The following is a 21,548-nucleotide window of genomic DNA, read 5'->3' as shown; positions in this document are numbered from 1 at the left end:
ATAGGACCGGTAGAAATGTCTTCCTATAGGACCGGTAGAAATGTCTTCCTATAGGACCGGTAGAAATGTCTTCCTATAGGACCGGTAGAAATGTCTTCCTATAGGACCGGTAGAAGTACAAGGTCACATTCTACTAGTAAGAGATGCTTTGAAACTTAAAGTGGACAAAATGATTCTTTATATGAGGGGGAAGCTGTCTCCTTCTTAAGTCCTTGGCCTTTACTCTATAGCTTGACTTTTTTGTGACTGTTCTACAAGAACATTTACAGAAACACAAAAGTCGCTAAATTGGAAAAATATGTTTTTTCTTAAAGCACTGAAATACTTTAACTTAGTGAGCGAGGAGTTGAGGAGGGGGCAGTTTCCTTATATACAGAACAATTTCGGTTTATTTTAAAGTTTAAACTTGCTTCTTACTTTTAGTTGAAAAATCTTTTTCATGTGTTTAATTTCATTTCATGAGATGGTATAGTTTTATGGTAGAATTTTATCAATGTATCATATTTCCATCATATGACATAAAGATGGAACAACCTACAATGAGGGAAAATTTAAAGGAAAAACTCAAAAATTAAAACTGTGTGACCAACCACAACTGTTGCTTGTTTATTTATGTTACCGAGGACTCTCTTAAACAAAATGATAAGGATCACTCTTTGAAGCTTTAATTATAATAACATTATGTATCAGAAATTAATTAAGAAATTAATGAAGAAAGAGACAACCCTGATTATTCCTTGCACCGTGAGAGATTAAACCTGATAACCCACGATTAGTAGGCAGAGTTACTTGCACTACACTAGTACTAAGGTAACTAATAGTAGCATAGGCAGCGCGCTAGGACTGCCTAAGTAAAGAACGATGTGGGTACAATGTTTTTTTTGTTTTTTTTCTCCATACCCGGGTACTTCGTATCGAAGGCGTTGTCATAGAAACTTCAAAACAGGCTCATTCGATTGGAAATTCAAAAGGCTAATGCCCTTTTTGATAGTCAAAAGTGATTGGAGGGCAACTAGCCCCCCCCCCCACGCCCATCATTTTCCAAAATACATCCAATCACAATTTTGAGATAGCCATTTTGTTCAGCGTAGTTGCTTCCCAGATAGAAAATGTGTTTTTGAGGAGGACACACCCCCACAACCCTCAGGGCAAGGGTTTTAAGTTATGCCCTGGGGGCATATAAGGTTTCTATTGAATGCATTGTCGTAGACACTTCAAAAGGGGCTCATTTGATTGGAAGTTTAAAGGGCTAGTGCCCTTTTTAATAGTTGAAATTGATTGGAGGGAAACTAGCCCCCCCCCCCCACGTCCATCATGTGTTTTTCTTTCTCCATTCCCGGGCACTTCGTATCGAAGGCGTTGTCATAGAAACTTCAAAACAGGCTCATTCGATTGGGAATTCAAAGGGCTAGTGCCATTTTTAATAGTTGAAAGTGATTGGAGGGTAACCAGACCCCCACGCCCATCATTCCCCCAAACACATCCAATCAGAATTTTGAGATAGCCATTTTGTTCAGCGTAGGCTAGTTGATTTCCAGATAGAAAATATGCCTTTTAGGAGGACACTCCCCCACAACCCTCAGGGTAAGTGTTTTAAATTATGCCCTGGGGGAAATAAAAAGGGCTAGTGACCTTTTTACTAGTCGAAAGTGATTGGAGGGCAGGTAGCCTCCCCCCCCCCCCCTTCGCGCCAATCATTCCCCAAAGACATCCAATCAAGATTTTGAGATAGGCATTTTTTCAGTGTAGCTAATTTCCAGATAGAAAATATTTTTTGAGGAGGACACTCCCCCACAACCCTTGGGGCAAGATTTTTAAGTTATGCCCCGAGGGCATATACGGTTCTTATAGAAGGTGTTGTAGTAGAAACTTCAAAACAGGCTCATTTGATTGGAAATTCAAAGGGCTAGTTCCCTTGTTAATAGTTGAAAGTAATTGGAGGGGAACTAACCCCTCCCCCACGCCCATCATTCTCCCAAACACATCCAATCAAAATTTTGAGATAGGCATTTTTCTCATCGTAGTTGATTTAAATATAGAAAATATGTTTTTGAGGAGGACAGTCCCCAAAAACCCTCAGGGCAAGGGTTTTAAGTTATGTCCTGGGGTATATAAGGTTTTTATAGAAGGTGTTGTCATAGAAACTTCAAAAGGGGCTCATGTGATTAGAAATTCAAAGGGCTAGTGCCCTTTTTAATAGTTGAAAGTAATTGGAGGGAAACTCGCCCCCCCCCACGTCCATCATTCACCCAAACACATCGAATCAAAATTTTGAGATAGCCATTTTGTTTAGCGTAGGTTAGTTGATTTCCAAATAGAAAATATGTTTTTGAGAAGGACACTACCCCACAACCCTCAGGACAAGGGTTTTAAGTTATGCCTTGGGGGCATATAAGGCTTTTATAGAAGGCGTTGTCATAGAAACTTCAAAAAAAGCTCATTCGATTGGAAATTTAAAGGGTTAGTGCCCTTTTTAATAGTCGAAAGTGATTGGGGGGCAAATACCCCCCCCCCATGCCCATCATTCCCCCAAACACATCCAATGAACATTTTGAGATAGCCATTTTGTTCAGCGTAGTTGTTTTACAGATAGAAAATATGTTTTTGAGGAAGATACTCCACCACAGCCCTCAGGGCAAGGGTTTTAAGTTATGCCCTGGGGGCATATAAGGTTTTTAAAGAAGATGTTATCATAGAAACTTCAGAAAAGGGCTCATTTGATTTGAAATTCAAAGGGCTAAAGCACTTTTTAATAGTCGAAAGTGATTAGTAATATTTTCTGTTGTTGTTGTTGTTTAGACCAGGACACTTCGTATCGAAGATGTTGTCGTGGGAGCTTCGAAAGGGGCTCATTCGATTGAAAATAGAAAGGGCTGATGCCCTTTTAATAGTCGAAAGTGATTGGAGGGCAACTAATCCCCCTTCCACTCCCACCCTCCCATTTATGTTTAAAAACTAAATGTTGCCTTAAGATTAAATCAAAATGCACTGTGATAATGCTAATTCCCAATAAGGCATCTCAACAGTATCCCAAGAAAGACTGAGGGTATTATGTTCAAACTTTTGAGGCTACTTCTGCTCTTAAAATTTAACCAAATCAAAATAGTGTAAGTGTATCAAAGCTATCAAAGAAAGTAAACAGATTTTTTGCGAATTGTATCAAGTCTTCCATTTCAGGTCAACTATAGGAGGTATGAAACTAAGTTAAACAGTACTATTTTTGTTCAGATTTTTAAAATGGTGTATGTTGTTAAAAATTGCTGAAAATTTTTCTCCAGCATACAAATAGCAGGCCAAACTATAAAGTCTTAAAAAGACAAAAGGATTTAAAGTGTTATTTTCTTTTTCCCTGAAAAGGCTATGTCAATATAAAACGAACAGAAATTAATTTAAAAAACTTTTTCCACAAAATAAGTTTTTCAGAGAAAAATAGAGAACGCGATTAATCAAAAATAAGCAAAAATAAAATCAAATAACCTACCAAGCGTGAAACTACCGCAAATCAGCATCGATAAATAAATGAAACCCAAAACGAACAGAGCAGAAATTAACATAAGTTGGGCGCAAAACCCCTATGCCTTCCCAAGACAAGAACAAAATTTACACTTTACTGAAAAAATATAATTTTGTTTATTTTTATATCTCTAATAAATCAAATAATATAAACATTTTGATTGCTAAATATCAGTATATGTATATTAAACTGACAATGCACATTCATTTGTATTTTTTCGTCAAACTTTTGCGTAAAGAGCGAGGCGTTGCGGAGGGGACAGCCCCATTCATATACGGAATAATTTCTGTTCGATTTAAGTTTTAACGTCGTTACTTACTTTCAGTTAAAAAAAACTTGTTTTTTTATTTAATTCTTGAACTTTTTTGAATTAATTCAGGTTTTGATTTTGGCTCACCGTATACGAATAATTGAAACAAAATTTGTATATTAATTTTAATTTTATTTGGTTGAATGGCTTTCTCGAAACTTGTTTAATTTTATTTACGAACGGTTTTATTAGTAATAAATATACATAACTTACGAATTAACTTACGTAACGAACTTCTATATTCATATATTTTTAATACGTACGTTAGGGGGTTCGCCCCCTAGTCGATACCTTGCTCTTTAAGATAAAGTTCAAATTTTGTTCCAATTCTTTAAAAATGATCGCTTAATCACAAAGGCCGTTAATTAGAATAAATAGCTCTTATGAAAGTACTAAAAAATCTTTGGCTTAAAGAGCGGGGTATTGACTAGGGGTGAACCTAATCATATATGTAATATTTGCTGTTCGTTTTAAGTTTTGATGTTGCTGCTGTTGCAGTTGAAATTTTTTTTTTTTATTTAATTTCTGATCTTTTTTTAAATAATGCTGGGAAATCCGGCGTCCCCTTCTTAGTAATGTTCCTTCCCTCATAAGAACTTCCTTCATGAAAAGATCCTCCCACATAACCCCCGACCCCCCCCCTACCAGAAAAAATCCCCCCTGAAAATGTCTGTATACTTCCCAATAACCAATGCTATATGTTAAAATTGGGTAAAGTTCATAACTTTCAGCCCTCCCCCGGGAGGGATTTTATTTTTTTGTCAAACTTAGCGTAAAGAGCGAGGCGTTGAGGAGGGGAAAGCTCCTTTCATATACGGAATAATTTCTGTTCGTTTTAAGTTTTAACGTCGTTCTTTACTTTCAGTTAAAAAACTTGTTTTTTTATTTAATTTTTGAACGTTTTAAGTTTTGGTGTTGCTGCTGTTGCAGTTGAAAAATTTGTTTTTTTTATATTTAATTTCTGATCTTTTTTTAAATAATGCTGGGAAATCCGGCGTCCCCTTCATAGTAATGTCCCTTCCCCCATGAAAACTTCCTTCATGAAAACATCCTACCACATAAAACCCGACCCCCCCCCCCCTCTAAAATCCCCCCTGAAAACGTCTGTATACTTCCCAATAACCAATACTATATGTTAACATTGGGTAAAGTTCATAACTTTCAGCCTTCCCCCGGGAACTTCGGGGGATTAAGTCATCCTAAAAGACATACTTATCACATTTTCGAACATGCTGAACCAATTGGCTATCTTAAAATTTTGATCAGGTGACTTTGGGAAAAAAATGAGCGTGGGAGGGGGCCAGGTTGCCCTCTATTTTTTTGGTTACTCAAAAAGGGCACTAGAACTTTTAATTTCCATTCCAATGAGCCCTCCCATGATATTCTAGAACAACTGGGTCTTTACAATTACCCCTGGAAGAAAAAAAAAAAAAAAAAAAAAAAACAAAAAAACACCAATAAGGTTTATTAATTCTTGAAAAAAATACAAAATTAAACATTTTTTTAGATAGGAGCTTCGAACCTCTACAGTAGGGTTCTCTGATACGCTGAATATGATTATGTGATTTTCATTAAGGTTCTATAATTTTTAGGGGGTCTTTCCCCCTTTTTTCGAAAATCAGCCAAATTTTCTCAGGCGCGTAACTTTTGATCAGTAGAACTAAACTTGATGAAACTTATATATTTGGAATCAGCATTAAAATCTTATTCTTTTGATGTATCTATTGGTATCAAAATACCGTTTTCTAGAGTTTCGGCAGTTCGTTACCACGAACTGTTTGATACAATTATCCTTGTAATTAACTTGTTTTTATGTATAAGCCATTGCAACATGATATTGCAACCTTTTGAAATATTCATTGATGGATTTTTAGAGTTTGTGCAGCACATCAGAGGAAGAAGAAGTTTCATTTCTCATTTCACCGGCGGATGGAAAGTTTATCGATAAAATGATATGATCTTTGATAGAGAGGGGGGGGGGGGGATAAATACGCATCCATGACCACCCTTTTCGAGAAAAAATATTTTTTTTACATTTTTGTAAGTTGGAGGATAAAATCTCGGCCGTGGGGCTCTCAGATCCATTTTTATCCAGATCTTTGCCCATTTTTGAGGCATTTTTTCGCTTTTCTAAAATTAAATGGACCCTCTCAGGTCATAGATTTTGATGAGTAATGTTAAATTTGATAAATGATTTAGTTAAAGGATTTTCTTTCAATGATTTAGAAACTCATATTGTGATACTTTTATTAATTTTTTTCAACTGTATACTTAATTTCTATTAGAACACGACAGTCTTAGTTTAACATAGTTGCAGTCACGGGCTTTTCAAACGAAGCAATTCACGCCCTACTGTTTAGCAAGCGAATTGTCGAAGGCCTTAAAATCACCTACCGTGAATTCTAATGTGATGATTCTTTATAATGAGTAATTTTAATATATTCCGAATAACCTAAATAACTATAAATAAGTTTTCAAAAGTATTTTTTTTTTTTTGCGTCCCAAAATCCTTGGATTTACCAATTTAGCTGTCCCACTGTGACTATTACAAAATATGAAATTTTTTTTTTTTTTAGATTTTGATTGTTTTACTAGACTAAATTGTTTTCGAGTGTTATCAAATAGTCCTTTTAGGTCAAGATCATTACATGTACTTTCGTAATTTTGATTATGAATAAGTATATATTTTTTCTTTTTTTCATATTTCACATATCAGATCTCTTCAGACAGTTTCTTTCAGATCTTTTCATATTTTGATTATTTTACTAGAATAAATCATTTTCGAGCGTTATCAAATAGTTCTTTTAGGTCAAGATCATTACAAACACCTTCATCATTTGGATCTATGAATTAGTATTAATTAAAAAACTTAATTCCACAAAATAAGTTTTTCAAAGAAAAGTAAAGAACTCCATTAAACCAAAAATGAGCAAAAATAAAATCAAATAATCTACCAAGCGTGAAACTACCACAAATCCGCATCGATAAATAAATGAAAAACAAAACGAACCGAAATTACAATAAATACCCAACTCAAACTCAAAATGAACAGAAATTAACATGAGTAGGGCTCAAAACCCCTATGCCTTCCCAAGGCCAGAACATAATTTACACTTTACTGAAAAAATATAAATGTTTTTACTTTCATAACTTTAATAAATCAAATAATATTAACAATTTGATTACTAAATATCAGTATATGTATATTAAACTGAATATAAACATTCCTTCGTATTTTTTTTTCAGCAAAGTGCTGATTATGTTCTGGTCTTGGAAAGTCATAAGTATTTTGAGCCCTACTCATGTTAATTTCTGCTCGTTTTGAGTTTGACTCGGTTATTTATTGTAATTTCTGTTCGTTTAGGGGTTTAATTTTTTTAACGATGCTGATTTGTGGTAGTTTCACGCTTGGTAGATTATTTGATTTAATTTTTATCTATTTTTGGTTTCATGGAGTTCTTTACTTTTCCTTGAAAAAATAACTTTGTGGAAAAAGTTTTTTTAATTGATTTAAGTTCGTTTTATATTGACATAGTCTTTTCAGGGAAAGAGAAAATACTTCTTTAAATCTTTTCGTTTTTTTTTAAACTTTATAGTTTGGCCTGCTATTTGTATGCTGGCGAAAAATTTTCAGCAATTCTCAACAAAATGCACCCTTTTAAAAATCCGGACACAAATAATAGTGTTTAATTTAGTTTCGTACCTCATCTAGTTAACCTGAAATAGAAAACTTGATAACATTCGCAAAAAAAAATCTTTTTACTTTTCTTTCATAGCGTGGATACACTTACGCTATTTTGATTTGATTAAATTTTAAGAGGAGAAGTAGCCTCGAAAGTTTGAACATAATACCCTCAGTCGTTCTTGGGATACTGCTGAGATGCCTTATTGGGAATTAGCATTAGCACATTGCATTTTGATTTAAACTCACGGCAACATTTAGTTTTTGAACATAATGGGCAAATGGGAGGTTGTGCGTGGGAGGGGGACTAGTTGCTCTCCAACGATTTATTATAATTCCAATCAAATCAGCCCTTTTGAAGTTTCTACGACAAAAATTTCTATAAAAGCCTTATATGTACCCAGGGCATAACTTAAAATCTTCGCCCTTAGGGTTGTGAGGCGTTTTCATCCTCAAAGATCTAATTTCCAGAACTTTCAATTACGTTGAACAAAATGAAAATCTCAAAATTTTGATTGGATGTGTTTGCAAAAATGGTGGGTGTCAGAGGGGGGTTAGTTGCTCTTCTATCACTTTCGACTATTAAAAAGGGCACTAGCCCTTTGAATTTCTAATCGAATGAGCACTTTTTCAAGTTTCTACGACCAAGATTTCAATGAAAACCTTACATGCGCTCAGGGCATAACTTATAACCCTTGCCCTGAAGACTGTGGGGGGAGTGTCCTGCTCAAGGGTATAATTTCCAGAACTTTCAACTACGTTGAACAAAATGGCTATCTAAAAATTTGACGCTATTTTGATTTGGTTAAATTTTAAGAGCAGAGGTAGCCACAAAAGTTTGAACGTAATACCCACAGTCGTTCTTGGGATACTGCTGAGATGCCTTATTAGGAATTATCATTAGCACAGTGCATTTTGATTTAAACTCACGGCAACATTTAGTTTTTGAACATAATGGGCAAATGGGAGGTTGTGCGTGGGAGGGGGACTAGTTGCTCTCCAACGATTTATTATAATTCCAATCAAATCAGCCCTTTTGAAGTTTCTACGACAAAAATTTCTATAAAAGCCTTATATGTACCCAGGGCATAACTTACAACCTTTGCCCTGAGGGTTGTGAGGCGTTTTCATCCTCAAAGATCTAATTTCCAGAACTTTCAATTACGTTGAACAAAATGAAAATCTCAAAATTTTGATTGGATGTGTTTGCAAAAATGGTGGGTGTCAGAGGGGGGTTAGTTGCTCTTCTATCACTTTCGACTATTAAAAAGGGCACTAGCCCTTTGAATTTTCAATCGAATGAGCACTTTTTCAAGTTTCTACGACCAAGATTTCAATGAAAACCTTACATGCGCTCAGGGCATTACTTATAACCCTTGCCCTGAAGACTGTGGGGGGAGTGTCCTGCTCAAAGGTATAATTTCCAGAACTTTTAACTACGTTGAACAAAATGGCTATCTAAAAATTTTGATTGGATGTGTTTGGGGGGATGGTAGGCATGGAAGGGCTGTTATTTGCCTTCCAATCGCTCTTGACTATTAAAAAGGGCCCTAGCCATTTCAATTTCCAATCGAATAAGCCCTTTTTGAAGTTTCTAAGGAAACATTTTCTATAAGAACCTTATATACTCCCAGGGCGTAACATACAACCCTTGCCCAGAGGGTTTTTTGGTGCGAGGGGGGGGGGGGGGTCGTCATCCTCAAAGACCGAATTTCCAGAACTTTCAACTACATGGAACAAAATGACTATCTAAAATTTTGATTGGATATGTTTAGGAATAAGGTTGGGGTGAGAGGGGGGGGGGGTTAGTTGCCCTACAATCACTTTCGGCTGTGAAAAAGGGCAATAGCCCTTTGAATTTCCAATCGAATGAGCCTTTTTTGAAGTTTCTACGACAACGCTTTCTATAAAAACCTTATATGCCCCCAGGGCATAACTTACAACCCTTACCCCGAGGGTTTCGGAGGAGTTTTCTCCTCAAAAACATAATTTCTAATTGGAAATCAACTACGCTGAACAAAATGGCTATCTCAAAATTTTGATTGGATGTGTTTCGGGAAATAGTTGGCGTGGAAGGGGTGTCAGTTACCTTCCTATCGCTTTCGACTATTAAAAAGGGCACAAGCCACTCCAATTCCCAATTGAATGAGCCCTTTTCGAAGTTTCTAAGACAACTTCTTCGATACGAAGTGCCCTGGTCTGAATGAAAAAAATAATAATAATACAATGTGCCAACATCGTTCTTATACGCCCCCAGGGCATGCGTGGAAGGGGTGTTACTTGCCTTCCAATCACTTTTGACTATTAAAAAGGGGCACTAGCCGTTCCAATTTCCAATCGAATGAGCCATTTTCCAAGTTTCTACTACAACTCCTTCGATACGAAGTGCCCTGGTATGGAAGAAGAAGAAAATAAATAATACATTGTGCCAACAAAGTTCTTTACTTAGGCAGCGCTATTGGCCTGCCTATGATATATTTTTATTTTCATATTTCACATATGAGGTCTCTTTAGATTTCTTTCAGATCTTTTCATATTTTGATTATTTTACTAGACTAAATTATTTTCGAGCATTATCAAATAGTTCTTTTAGATCAAGATCATTACCAAAATCTTTATCATTTGGATTTATAAATTAATATACATTTTTATTTTCATATTTCACACATCAGGCCTATTCGGATTTCTCTACACAATTTCTTTCAGATTTCTTCACGTCCTGATTTTTTAATAGTCTAAATTGTTTTCAAGTGTAATTAAATAGTCCATTTAGGTCAAGATCATTACCAAAATCTTCATCATTTGGATTTATGAATTAATATACATTTTTATTTTCATATTTCACACATCAGGCCTATTCAGATTTCTCTACACAATTTCTTTCAGATTTCTTCACGTCCTGATTTTTTAATAGTCTAAATTGTTTTCAAGTGTTATTAAATAGTCCATTTAGGTCAAGATCATTACCAAAATCTTCATCATTTGGATTTATGAATTAATATACATTTTTATTTTCATATTTCACACATCAGGCCTATTCGGATTTCTCTACACAATTTCTTTCAGATTTCTTCACGTCCTGATTTTTTAATAGTCTAAATTGTTTTCAAGTGTTATTAAATAGTCCATTTAGGTCAAGATCATTACCAAAATCTTCATCATTTGGATTTATGAATTAATATACATTTTTATTTTCATATTTCACACATCAGGCCTATTCGGATTTCTCTATACAATTTCTTTCAGATTTCTTCACGTCCTGATTTTTTAATAGTCTAAATTGTTTTCAAGTGTTATTAAATAGTCCATTTAGGTCAAGATCGTTAACACACCTCCGTCATTTGGATATACGAATTAGCATAACAATCAAACAAGCCTTAAGTAAACGAAAAGATTTAATTAAAGACAAGAAAATGGATGGTTATTACTCCTTGACATTTTATCGTTACTGGAAAAAAAACATTATAAAGACGAGTTTGTAATTTGAAATAAAAAAATGATTATGATTCCCTTTTGTATACTAAACAATTTTTTCAAAAACAGAGCAGCGCCAAAGTTACCTTGAGGTTACATTTCTTCTGTTTTGATTTTGCTTTGTTGTTGTTTTGATGAAAAAAAGAAAAAAACTAACATTATTGTGGAAGGTATTATTTTACACGTTAACAAAAAATCGTCAGAAGAAATAACTAAGATTTTAGACCATCGAAATATTCAATGAAATTTTAGTCAGAATTACTGTTTTGAGAGGGCAGAGGTCCTTGGTTTTCTCTAATATTTCAAAAGTAGTGGAGAAGTCTGAAAAAGAGGCTTTGAACGAGGTAGGATGGTTTTAGGTCTAGATATACATTTCCCTTGTTTGCCCTCATCCTTCTTAAGGAAACTGAGATTTTACGGTTATTTTTACATTTTATTTGTATTATTTTTATACATTGTGTATAAATATATAATATATTCGTATAATGGATTTAAATATATTTCAAATTTTACGGACCTCCCCCAAGACACAAATTTGTACGCAGGAAATTGTATAACCCATTTGCTAGCTATGTATATAGCCACCTGTTAAAAAAAAAAAAATTATTGAGGTTCGATTAGAGCTTTATTAATATAATGGCTTAAGAGCATTAGCATTTGGTTGCAGGTTTTAAGATTTTTCCTAGCATTTGGTTGCATAAATGACTTCGAATAAAGTGAAGTAGCCTACTCTTTTTAACTAAATATATAAATCTCTCGTCTCGGACTGACTATTTGTTCATAGTAAAGGGGTTTTATCCTGCTGAAAATTTGGCTGCAACGTAAAACTGGCCTAGTCGGTCTCATAATTCTGGGACGCTTAATAAGAGATGTATACAAATTTTATTAGAAGAATCCTTCAAATAAAGAAGCCGATAACTGGCATGAAGCGTTCGTCTATTTTAATAATGAATTGCTTTTTCAGAGTAATTAAGAGCTAAAGAGGCTACTTTTAAATTTACTTTATTGTGAGTATTATCTTTTTATTTTCAGTTAATTTTCTAATAATTTTTTTTTTTCAAATTTGATTGAGGTTGAAATTGTGGTAGGCCTATAAACACTGGCAATGGCAAAAATTGTGAATACAAATAATAATAAGGTTTTTATTATTTATATTATATTTTATTAATGTTTAATTTTATTATTTATATTTTATAATTTTATTATAAAATACAAAATTAAAATATAAAAATAAAATAAAATTTTATTATTTATGTGTATATTTTATTTGTATTATTCATTTTATTATTATTTAAATAATAATAAGGTTTTTTTTATTATGAACAATATTGTCAACTGCAAAGCATTTTTAATGAAACTGATTGTAACAAACTGTTAGAAAGAATGTTTTAGGACATTAGGAAATCATCCAGAAGCTATTTGGAAAACTTCAGAAGAGGGTAAGAGTAGCCTAAGACCGATTGATGGACGAAAAAGGGAGGGAAATAAATCAGGCCTACTGAGGCCTTGGCCCTGTGTCAAATATTTTTTGTTTAGATCCGAGTGTTCAAATGACCATTCTTTCAGCGTAGGTCATATATTTGTTCTACTTAATAAATGGCTATTTGTTTTCAAAATGATTTTTGTTCAACTTGAAACAGTTATTCATCTTCATTTCAAATGAGACTCCGTTTTCAAAATCAAGAATAACCTCATCTAATAAAACGGGAGGGGAGGGGAGAAGTTAAAGCATATTAAGGCCATGGCCCTATAGAAGTGTTTTTTTTGTTTATTTATTAAATTGGTCACTTTTTTAGTTGGCATTTCAAAGGGATATTTCTTTAACAATATTTATTTGAAAAATGATTCAGCCACAAATTAAAAACAAATCAAAAAAATACGGTTGTAAAGTATTTAACATCAATTCGAGAAGCTTTTCCCGGTATCTCCTTTCGTAGTTAGTTGGGGATTTATGTGTCAACAATAGCGGTCCAGGGGGGAGCTCTTGGGACTAAAGCTAGTCGTGGGAAAGTGGTCGTTCCCAGGCCTGGAACTTCCGTTCCAGGACAGTTACATTCTTCGTTCATTTCTAAAGGCAGTCCATCTTTCGCCTCCGTCGTAGCTAGTTGTTCTTGTGCTACCTTATTTTCTCTATGTGTATTCTCACGTTATTTAATAAAGACCATGTACCAACGTTTATCGTCTATCTTTGGAATTTACGTAAACCATCACATCTGCCAATATAAAAAGGCATATAGAAAGAACTTAAATAGAGGTTTACAGAGTGGTGGCAAGCGGTTAAGACTAGTGGAGCATATATCACTAGTGGAAAACCTCCAAGTGACATTTGAGTGACCGTTATAAGTATTTAGGACATCTTACGCTAAATACTGGCAACATATTGAAGAGCTATTTCGCCCGCTACCAAAATTGCTTGTGATATTGAGCCGCAAATACTACAAAAGACTGATAAAAAGGCATCGAAATGTTACGAGGTATTGAACTTTTTTCTATTCAAAGCGCCTTCTTGAGAAACACTTTCTTTTAAATGAACATTTTGAAATAGGCTGTTACACAATGCCTAATATGGATTTCCTCGCGATAGCTTCTACATGCTAATTCAAATTTCTACAACTGAGGGTCTCCGGTTGATTTCTACCTTCACTTAGCCATTCTACGTTTGGTGTTTTTTTTACCTGATTTTATATAGTCGAAGTGTGATCTACATTTGACAGTTTCCAACCAAAATTTAACATTTTGAATTCGATAATCGAAAATTAATTCTCAATTGTGACTCCATTTGACGCTAGTGATTTAATTGAGACCAACTGCAATTAGATGTAAGACAGACGACCTTTCGTAAGTGATTTAGCACGACTAAACAACCCAGTAAATTTTATTAGACCCTTCTTGTTAAAGGTGAAGTTTATTGCCCAAAATCTGTCGTCCGTAATTAAAGAGCTGTGTTTAAAACAAATATTTAAATTTTTAGAATAATTGCTTTTCAAATTTTAATCTCAATATGTCAGTTTTTATTCCTATTCTCGATCCGGCGGAAACTAGATATAACAAAAAGGTTGCTTTTGATTTTGTAAAACAGTGGAGGGGAGATGGCATATTTTCACCTCTTTTATTTGACTCAAATGATCCTATTTTCGATCAAGATGAACTTTATGATTACCGTCAAAAGATCAAGACATGGGTCCCAACAAACCCTCCAACTCCCCTGAGCACCACCCCAATTAATCCTCCAATAGAACAGCCTCAACAGTCCCGAGTAATAGGATCGCTAATTGACCACTTTTTTTAGTAATAACGCAACTCACAAAGTCAGAAAGTGGAAAAAATAATTAATTTTTTTACAAAATTTTTTACAAAGTTACAAAAATTTAGTTTGTTGCAAAGTTAAAAAAAAAAAAAATTTTCAGTTGTTGTTAAATTGGTCTGATTCAAAAGCTTTGCGTCATTTTTGGCCCATGGTTTGGTTCGCTCCTTTTTTGGGAATCTGGATCCCACGATTATAAATTTGTCAAGTATAAAAGGTGGATTACTTGTAGTATATACCCCAGGCAAAATAGTAGGCAAAATGGTTGCAGGGTTTGTAGGCGTGGCTCAATTTAAGGAAAAGGGTATATCTATTCTATAGAAGGATGCAAAGATTAGGAAGGTCATTTAGGGTGTCCTTAGAAGCCAGGGGTGATGGTGTAGTTCTTGGAAGATTTGCTCTAAATTTATTCAAGGAGTGGATCAGACCGTCCTACAAACGGTATTTGTTAGAGAATAGTGCAGAATTTTTTTTTGTTTAGGTGATGCGTATAAGGTTGCAATACAATATGAACAGATAGAACAGATAGTGGGGAAAGGAGACACGTCTTCTTTTTCCGATGAATTTCTTTCTGCGCTGACGAGGGTGAAATTTGGACTCAATGATAATGAGAAGGCACTGCGAGATGGTACTGATTCCTCGCAGGGCGGTTTGGCTACCCAGGAAAAGGGAGCTGGTTTTGAAGTCCCGTGGGATGGTTCTGATGCCTCACGTGATGGGTTTTTTGTTGCACTGCGAGATGGTACTGATTCCTCGCAGGGTGGTTTGGCGACCCCGGAAAAGTAAGCGGGTGTTATGGTCCCGTGGGATGGTTCGGATGCGTCACGGGATGTTTTTTTTTTTTTGCACTCCGAGTTGGTAATGAGTCATCGCAGGGCGGTTTGGCTACCCACGAAAAGGGAGCTGGTTTTAAGGTCCCGTGGGACGGTACTGATGCCTCACGGGATGTTTTTTTTTGTTGCACTGCGAGAAGGTACTGATTCCTCGCAGGGCGGTTTGGCTACCCAGGAAAAGGGAGCTGGTTTTAAGGTCCCGTGGGATGGTACTGATGCCTCACGGGATGAGTTTTTTTGTTGCACTGCGAGATGTTACTGATGCCTCGCAGGGCGGTTTGGCTACCCAGGGAGAGGGAGCTGGTTGTAATATCTCGCGAGATGAGGTTGATGCCTCACGGGATGGTTTTAATGCGTAGCGCTAATAGTTATGTAGAGATATCAACAATAGTACTGCCATCTGTCGAACCATAAGTTAGTAGAGCAAAACCAAATAGGTCAAAAGCGAGGTGTTCCATAGCAATAAAACCCCGAGGATTTTATTGGGAATAATATCTTAACGTCATTGCTGCATGGTATGATTTTTAGAGTTTGCAATTTCATTTATTTGTCGCTGGTATTTTCAGGATTAATTAGCCTTTCCCGGTCATTCCTTTTGCCCTAATTCAAAGTTTATACATAATCCCAACTTTCCTTGTCCTCATCAAATTCAGGGGTATGAGGAACAAGTCTATTTTAAAGTATACAAAGAAAAATGAAGTGTTAAAATATTCAGTTTCCGCCTACTGTTGTTAGTGTGGTTCGTTTATACTATGTAAGTTTTTACTTATGCAAGTATTGTGTAGTGTTTGTATTATGTAATTGTTTACTAGTTCATGCTGTAGAATGTTAGTAGGCGAGAAGTGAATGATTTGGTAAGGGAATGTTTTTAATCCAATTAAAGTTTGGGGGTTTAATGAGAAGGGGATAAGCCAAATTTGGGAAATTTAACTTAAAACAGGGGGGGAGAATCTGTAAAGTATTTAACATCAATTCGAGAAGCTTTTCCCGGTATCTCATTTCGTAGTTAGTTGGGGATTTATGTGTCAACAATAGCGGTCCAGGGGGAGCTCTTGGGACTAAAGCTAGTCGTGGGAAAGTGGTCGTTCCCAGGCCTGGAACTTCCGTTCCAGGAAAGTTACATTCTTCGCTCATTTCTAAAGGCAGTCCATCTTTCGCCTCCGTCGTAGCTAGTTGTTCTTGTGCTACCTTATTTTCTCTATGTGTATTCTCACGTTATTTAATAAAGACCATGTACCAACGTTTATCGTCTATCTTTGGAATATACGTAAACCATCACATCTGCCAATATAAAAGGGCATATAGAAGGAACTTAAAAAGAGGTTTACACGGTGATTTGAAGAATTCAGTGCGCAACTATCTCAAGTGTGTCTGATCTGGCAGTGCCCCATCTAGCACCACTGTTACGGAGCTTATTTGAATCTGCATTGTAGATATCAAAGTCTGAAATACATAACAATGCATAACAATATCAAAAAGTGCGCCATCTGGCGGCATTAACATTCACGTACCCAGGAATATTTATCGAGGGGGGGGGGTGGGTAATTGAATAAAGACAGAGGGGAGGTAACAAAAACTTTTTTTTACAATTTCAGTAAGATGTACCAGTAAATCCAAAAAAATACAGGTACTTTCCCATTGTGTGGACACCTCTAAAAAGTCAAGTTTGGTTAATTCTAATGAAATAAAACAAAATAGGATGAATATAAATATATAATAGTTTATAAGCAAATTTGGGCTATATATTTGCACATTAGGAGGGGCGAGGGTAAAGTATTGCATATATTAAATACGGATAATGCGTATATTAAGCCAGAGACAGATACCCGGTTATAATGGTTTATTAACAAAATTGCAAGAATTACATGTTACAATTATGCTATACAATTATATATCACCCGTTACATTAAAAACCACTGTAACAACTGTTTTAGTACCGGGTCGATATCTGTCTCACCCGTTTTGCTGTTAGCATTAACCAAACTTGACTTTTTAGAGGTGTCCACATAATGGGAACGTACCAAAATACATTTTTGGGAGGGTGGGCCCGAGGGACCCCTGAGTGAGTAGCCTACATTATGACCTATATTTATGACTTTTGTATTTTCTGACTGTTACCTGTTGTTTTGTTACAGTGTTAACTATATGTTGTTATTGTATTATTTTGTTATTGTTTTTTTTTTACTAAGAAATGTGAATTTGGCCCACTAGGGTTTGTGATAGTCTTTTTGCCAATAAATATCTATCTTATCTTATCTACCAGAACACTGGTATGAAGCTTAAAAAAACTTGATTGTAAGCAGAAAAATCGAAAAAAAAAAAAAATGTTGAAATACTGCCCATTTGTTACTTTAAAATGTTTATTTGAAAAATTACTTTTTTTTAGTGACTTTTAAAGTTCCGGAGATTCGCACGATTTTTTTTTTTTTTTTTTTTTTTTTTTTTTTTTGCTGGATACATAACATTAGGGCACATAATGCGATACTCATTTAGTGGTTGACTTCTCCAGAAGACATTTTTTTAAAATAAAACTATTGAAAAATAGTAGCCAACAGATATTCCAGGTGTTTTGCTTTCATTTACTTCCCCTCCCCCTTTTTGTAAATAAGTTATTTTATACAATTTTTTCCACAGGTTACTCTTTTCTTCAAATTCTTTTATCGGCAAACAAGCAAGAGAACGGCAACTAATAGTGGAAGGAAAATGGTCGGCCCATGGAAAATTATTAGTAAAAATTCATTTAGGCTACGCATGAAAAAGGTAGGGAAAAGTGAATGAAAGCGCCTGAAATACCTGAAATATCCTTTTGTTATCCCTTAGGATATCTGATCGCATTTGAAGTACCTACTAACTTGTTTCCTTCTGGGGAGTTAAATGTCTAAATTAGTACCTATAATGATGTTGCGTTTGCAATGCTGAGGCCGGGAGTTTTTTTTTGGGGGGGGGGGAGAATCTTAAAAAATGCGACAAAAATTTACTTGTATACATTTTGTTTCTTTTTTAAGATTTATATTTTTTTTGGGGGGGGGGGGGGGGTAGAACTGGGCATCCGTCCTTTTGAATAGCCTACGGCCTTGAGCATAGGTCATTAAAACTAGCCTATTATTAGGGAGACCTTACTTCTTTAGGTATTAAGCTCCAAAACCCTGTATGAGACAAAACAATCCTTTTAAACTTAAAATTACTAACACATCCAAAAACCACACTAGTACTACCGTCAAAAGTCCAATTCAAAGTAAACGGAACAAAATAGGAGGGGCTTAATTCTCAGATTATCCAATAGCGTTGCAGCGTTAGGGACTTCTTGAGATGTTCCAGAGGAGAATAAGCCTTTTCTAGGGGAAGAAGTGAAACGATATGAACCGCTTGCCAGTAAATTAGAAATACTCAACGGGACAACATAAATGTTCTTTGGTGATTGCGTTGTTCAAAACAAAGAAAAAAATGACTTATAATACTATATAGTATTTATAGTATATACTTACATTACTATATAGTATAGTTCACTTATAATAAGCTCTCAATTTCGATTTATTAAAGGAGGGGGTTACTTGTAGAGCAATTAAACTTTTTTTTTTCAACGTGTGAAAGAATGTTTCGATACTTGTGTATTATATAATACACACTCGAGAACTTGTATCGCAAACATGAGACAATACCTGGTTTTCATGCTGTCTATACCAGACCATTACCTTCGGCTCGTTGGGAAACTCCATTATAGCTATATTTTAATTAAATATTTAGTTGGTATTTTGGTTAGGTTAGGTTACTTTAGGCTACGTATTTGATATAATGCGCTCTAGGCGGTCCCCTTCCATAGTTCTTTGTGGTAATTTTCATAATTTTGTTACTAAAGTATTGTATTTTCCTGATATTTTGTTTTATTTCATTAGCATTCACCAAACTTCACTTTTCGAGTGTATATTATATAAAACACAAGTACCTATGTTTCCTCTTCAGTATAATGAGGTTGAGCCAGAGTAAGTTGAGCCAGAGTTGAGCCACATGCACGCATAATTTTCTTGAAGGGCGAGTGTTGCATAACTTTCAAATATTAACACGGGTAAATTAAATGAAAATAAACAAGCAAAAGGGGAAATCTTAAAATTCTGATTTTTTTTTGTAGGGGAGGTTAAGGACCCAAAGTCCTACCTGAATACATGCTTATAAAGTGTTATGTTTCTAGTAGGTTCCGGAACTGACACTGCTTGCCTAAATTTCATAAAATTATTGTTGAAGGACTGAAAATTCTTGACGCAGCTTCGTTCAAATAAATGCCTTTGAATGTGTCACGCCCTTACTAAAGTTAAGAAACTATACAATATAAAAAAAAGTCCATAAGACTTAGAAAAAATATAGCTTTGTTGCATTGGCAATCCCTTGGGAAGGTATTTAACTCCTGTAGTATGACGGCAAAGATGACGCAGAGATACTTTTTCTTGGAGTCTTATCCAATTGAAACATTAATTTTAGAAATCTATAAGAGAAGTCTGTAACAGTTCTCGTGGCTTCAATAACAGATTAAGGAAAATGGGGAGGGAAGGCTACGGAGATATTTCCTGACTTTAAACGCAAGTAAAAGCATACAATAGTGTGAAAACGGTGCAAAGGCTACACTAAACAAGCCAGGGGGTGATCACATCCCCCATCCCTGGATCCAGAGCGTTGCAAATAGGTAGTCTTGTTTCTGCGAAATGTATATTTTTGACTTTAGCGCTGACTCGAAGAGATTGAATCTGGGCTATCAAAAATACCTCTTTAGCTACACCAATGCTTTCAATCAATCAATAAAGCAATTTGTTCAACCAATAAATTTACGACACAATCGCTTCAACAAAGAATCCCCCGTAAGGCTCTATGGCCAGGAAAAAAAAACAGGGGAAAAATAGAAATGACACAAATACTAAAAAAAGGAGAAGAAAAGTATTTTCAATATAATAAATTTCAACCTTTCAAAGACTCAACACACACACACACACACACACACACACACACACACACACACACACACACACACACACACACACACACACACACACACACACACACACACACACACACACACACACACACACACACACACACACACACACACACACACACACACACACACACACACACACACACACACACACACACACACACACACACACACACACACACACACACACACACACACACACACACACACACACACACACACACACACACACACACACACACACACACACACACACACACACACACACACACACACACACACACACACACACACACACACACACACACACACACACACACACACACACACACACACACACACACACACACACACACACACACACACACACACACACACACACACACACACACACACACACACACACACACACACACACACACACACACACACACACACACACACACACACACACACACACAAACACACACACACACACACACACACACACACACACACACACACACACACACACACACACACACACACACACACACACACACACACACACACACACACACACACACACCCACGCACGCACCCACACACACACACAAAGAAGATATAGGACTATCCAATGAATTAAACAAAATTCCAAATATATATTTGAAACTAAGCCACAAGAAATGTTAAACAAACTCAAAACCGCTCACAACAAACAATTCTAACCCAGATTAGGGTCAACCCCCCCCCTCCCCCCAAAAAACGTAATAATAAAAAATATAATAAACATAAAACATCAAGACATTAAAAAAATTTCTTAAAATTCTTTTGAAACTACCAAACGGTTGACATTCTTGAGCTGACTAAGGTACCAACCGATATGACAAACAGTTAATGGATTAAAGTCGGACCTCACCGATGGAGTGAATAAAATATTAATATTCCTTGAATTGCGAAGATGATGCGTAGACCTATCAGTGACAAAAGAAGAAGTAGTTTGAAGGACTGTGGGAACATCACCATGAACTTGATGAAAAGTGAAAGACGCGCACGAAAGAATGTAGAGAGACTGTAAATCAAGTAATAGGCTAGTTTGGTTAGTTATAGAATAATTTGTTTCCTATATAATATAAGCCTTCTTGGCTATATAATATAACTTAGAAAGTGGTTTCAAAAAAGAAGAAAAAGTTGACATCCATATTGTAGGGCAATAAGAGACGTAGGATTGAACTAAGCAATGGAACAGGATTTTTAAAACTGATCCAGGAAAAATGTGTTTTAGCTTCCTCAAAATTCCAAGACTCCTTGAGATCTTCATATTAATTAGTCCAATATGTTGCTTGAATGAAAGGTTTTCATCAAGAAAAATACCGAGAAATTGGACATACTGATCCTTAGGTCTACTGAGAGAGCTCCTTGAAAGCTGGATATTAGTTAACTCAGGGCACGCCAGAGAAATACGGGGGAA

At 35.5% G+C, this 21,548-nt stretch overlaps 1 protein-coding gene across 1 annotated transcript in view; it reads right to left on the bottom strand.

Annotated features, from left to right (window-relative positions):
* LOC148944715 (protein Wnt-4-like) overlaps nucleotides 1-18,318 on the bottom strand; it is a 245,132-nt gene extending 226,814 nt beyond the window's left edge. The window contains exon 1 of the mRNA XM_089100463.1: nucleotides 18,238-18,318. The gene's annotated coding sequence lies outside the window, so the exon portion shown is untranslated. The remainder of the gene's footprint in view (nucleotides 1-18,237) is intronic.
* Nucleotides 18,319-21,548: the final 3,230 nt, after the last annotated feature.

The sequence above is a fragment of the Artemia sp. Qi Xiang Cuo genome, chromosome 14, assembly GCF_049724085.1.
Source record: "Artemia sp. Qi Xiang Cuo chromosome 14, ASM4972408v1, whole genome shotgun sequence".
NCBI lineage: Eukaryota > Metazoa > Arthropoda > Branchiopoda > Anostraca > Artemiidae > Artemia > Artemia sp. Qi Xiang Cuo.
The sequence above is the reverse complement of the archived record's forward strand: the minus strand, read 5'-3'. Positions and strand labels throughout refer to the sequence as shown.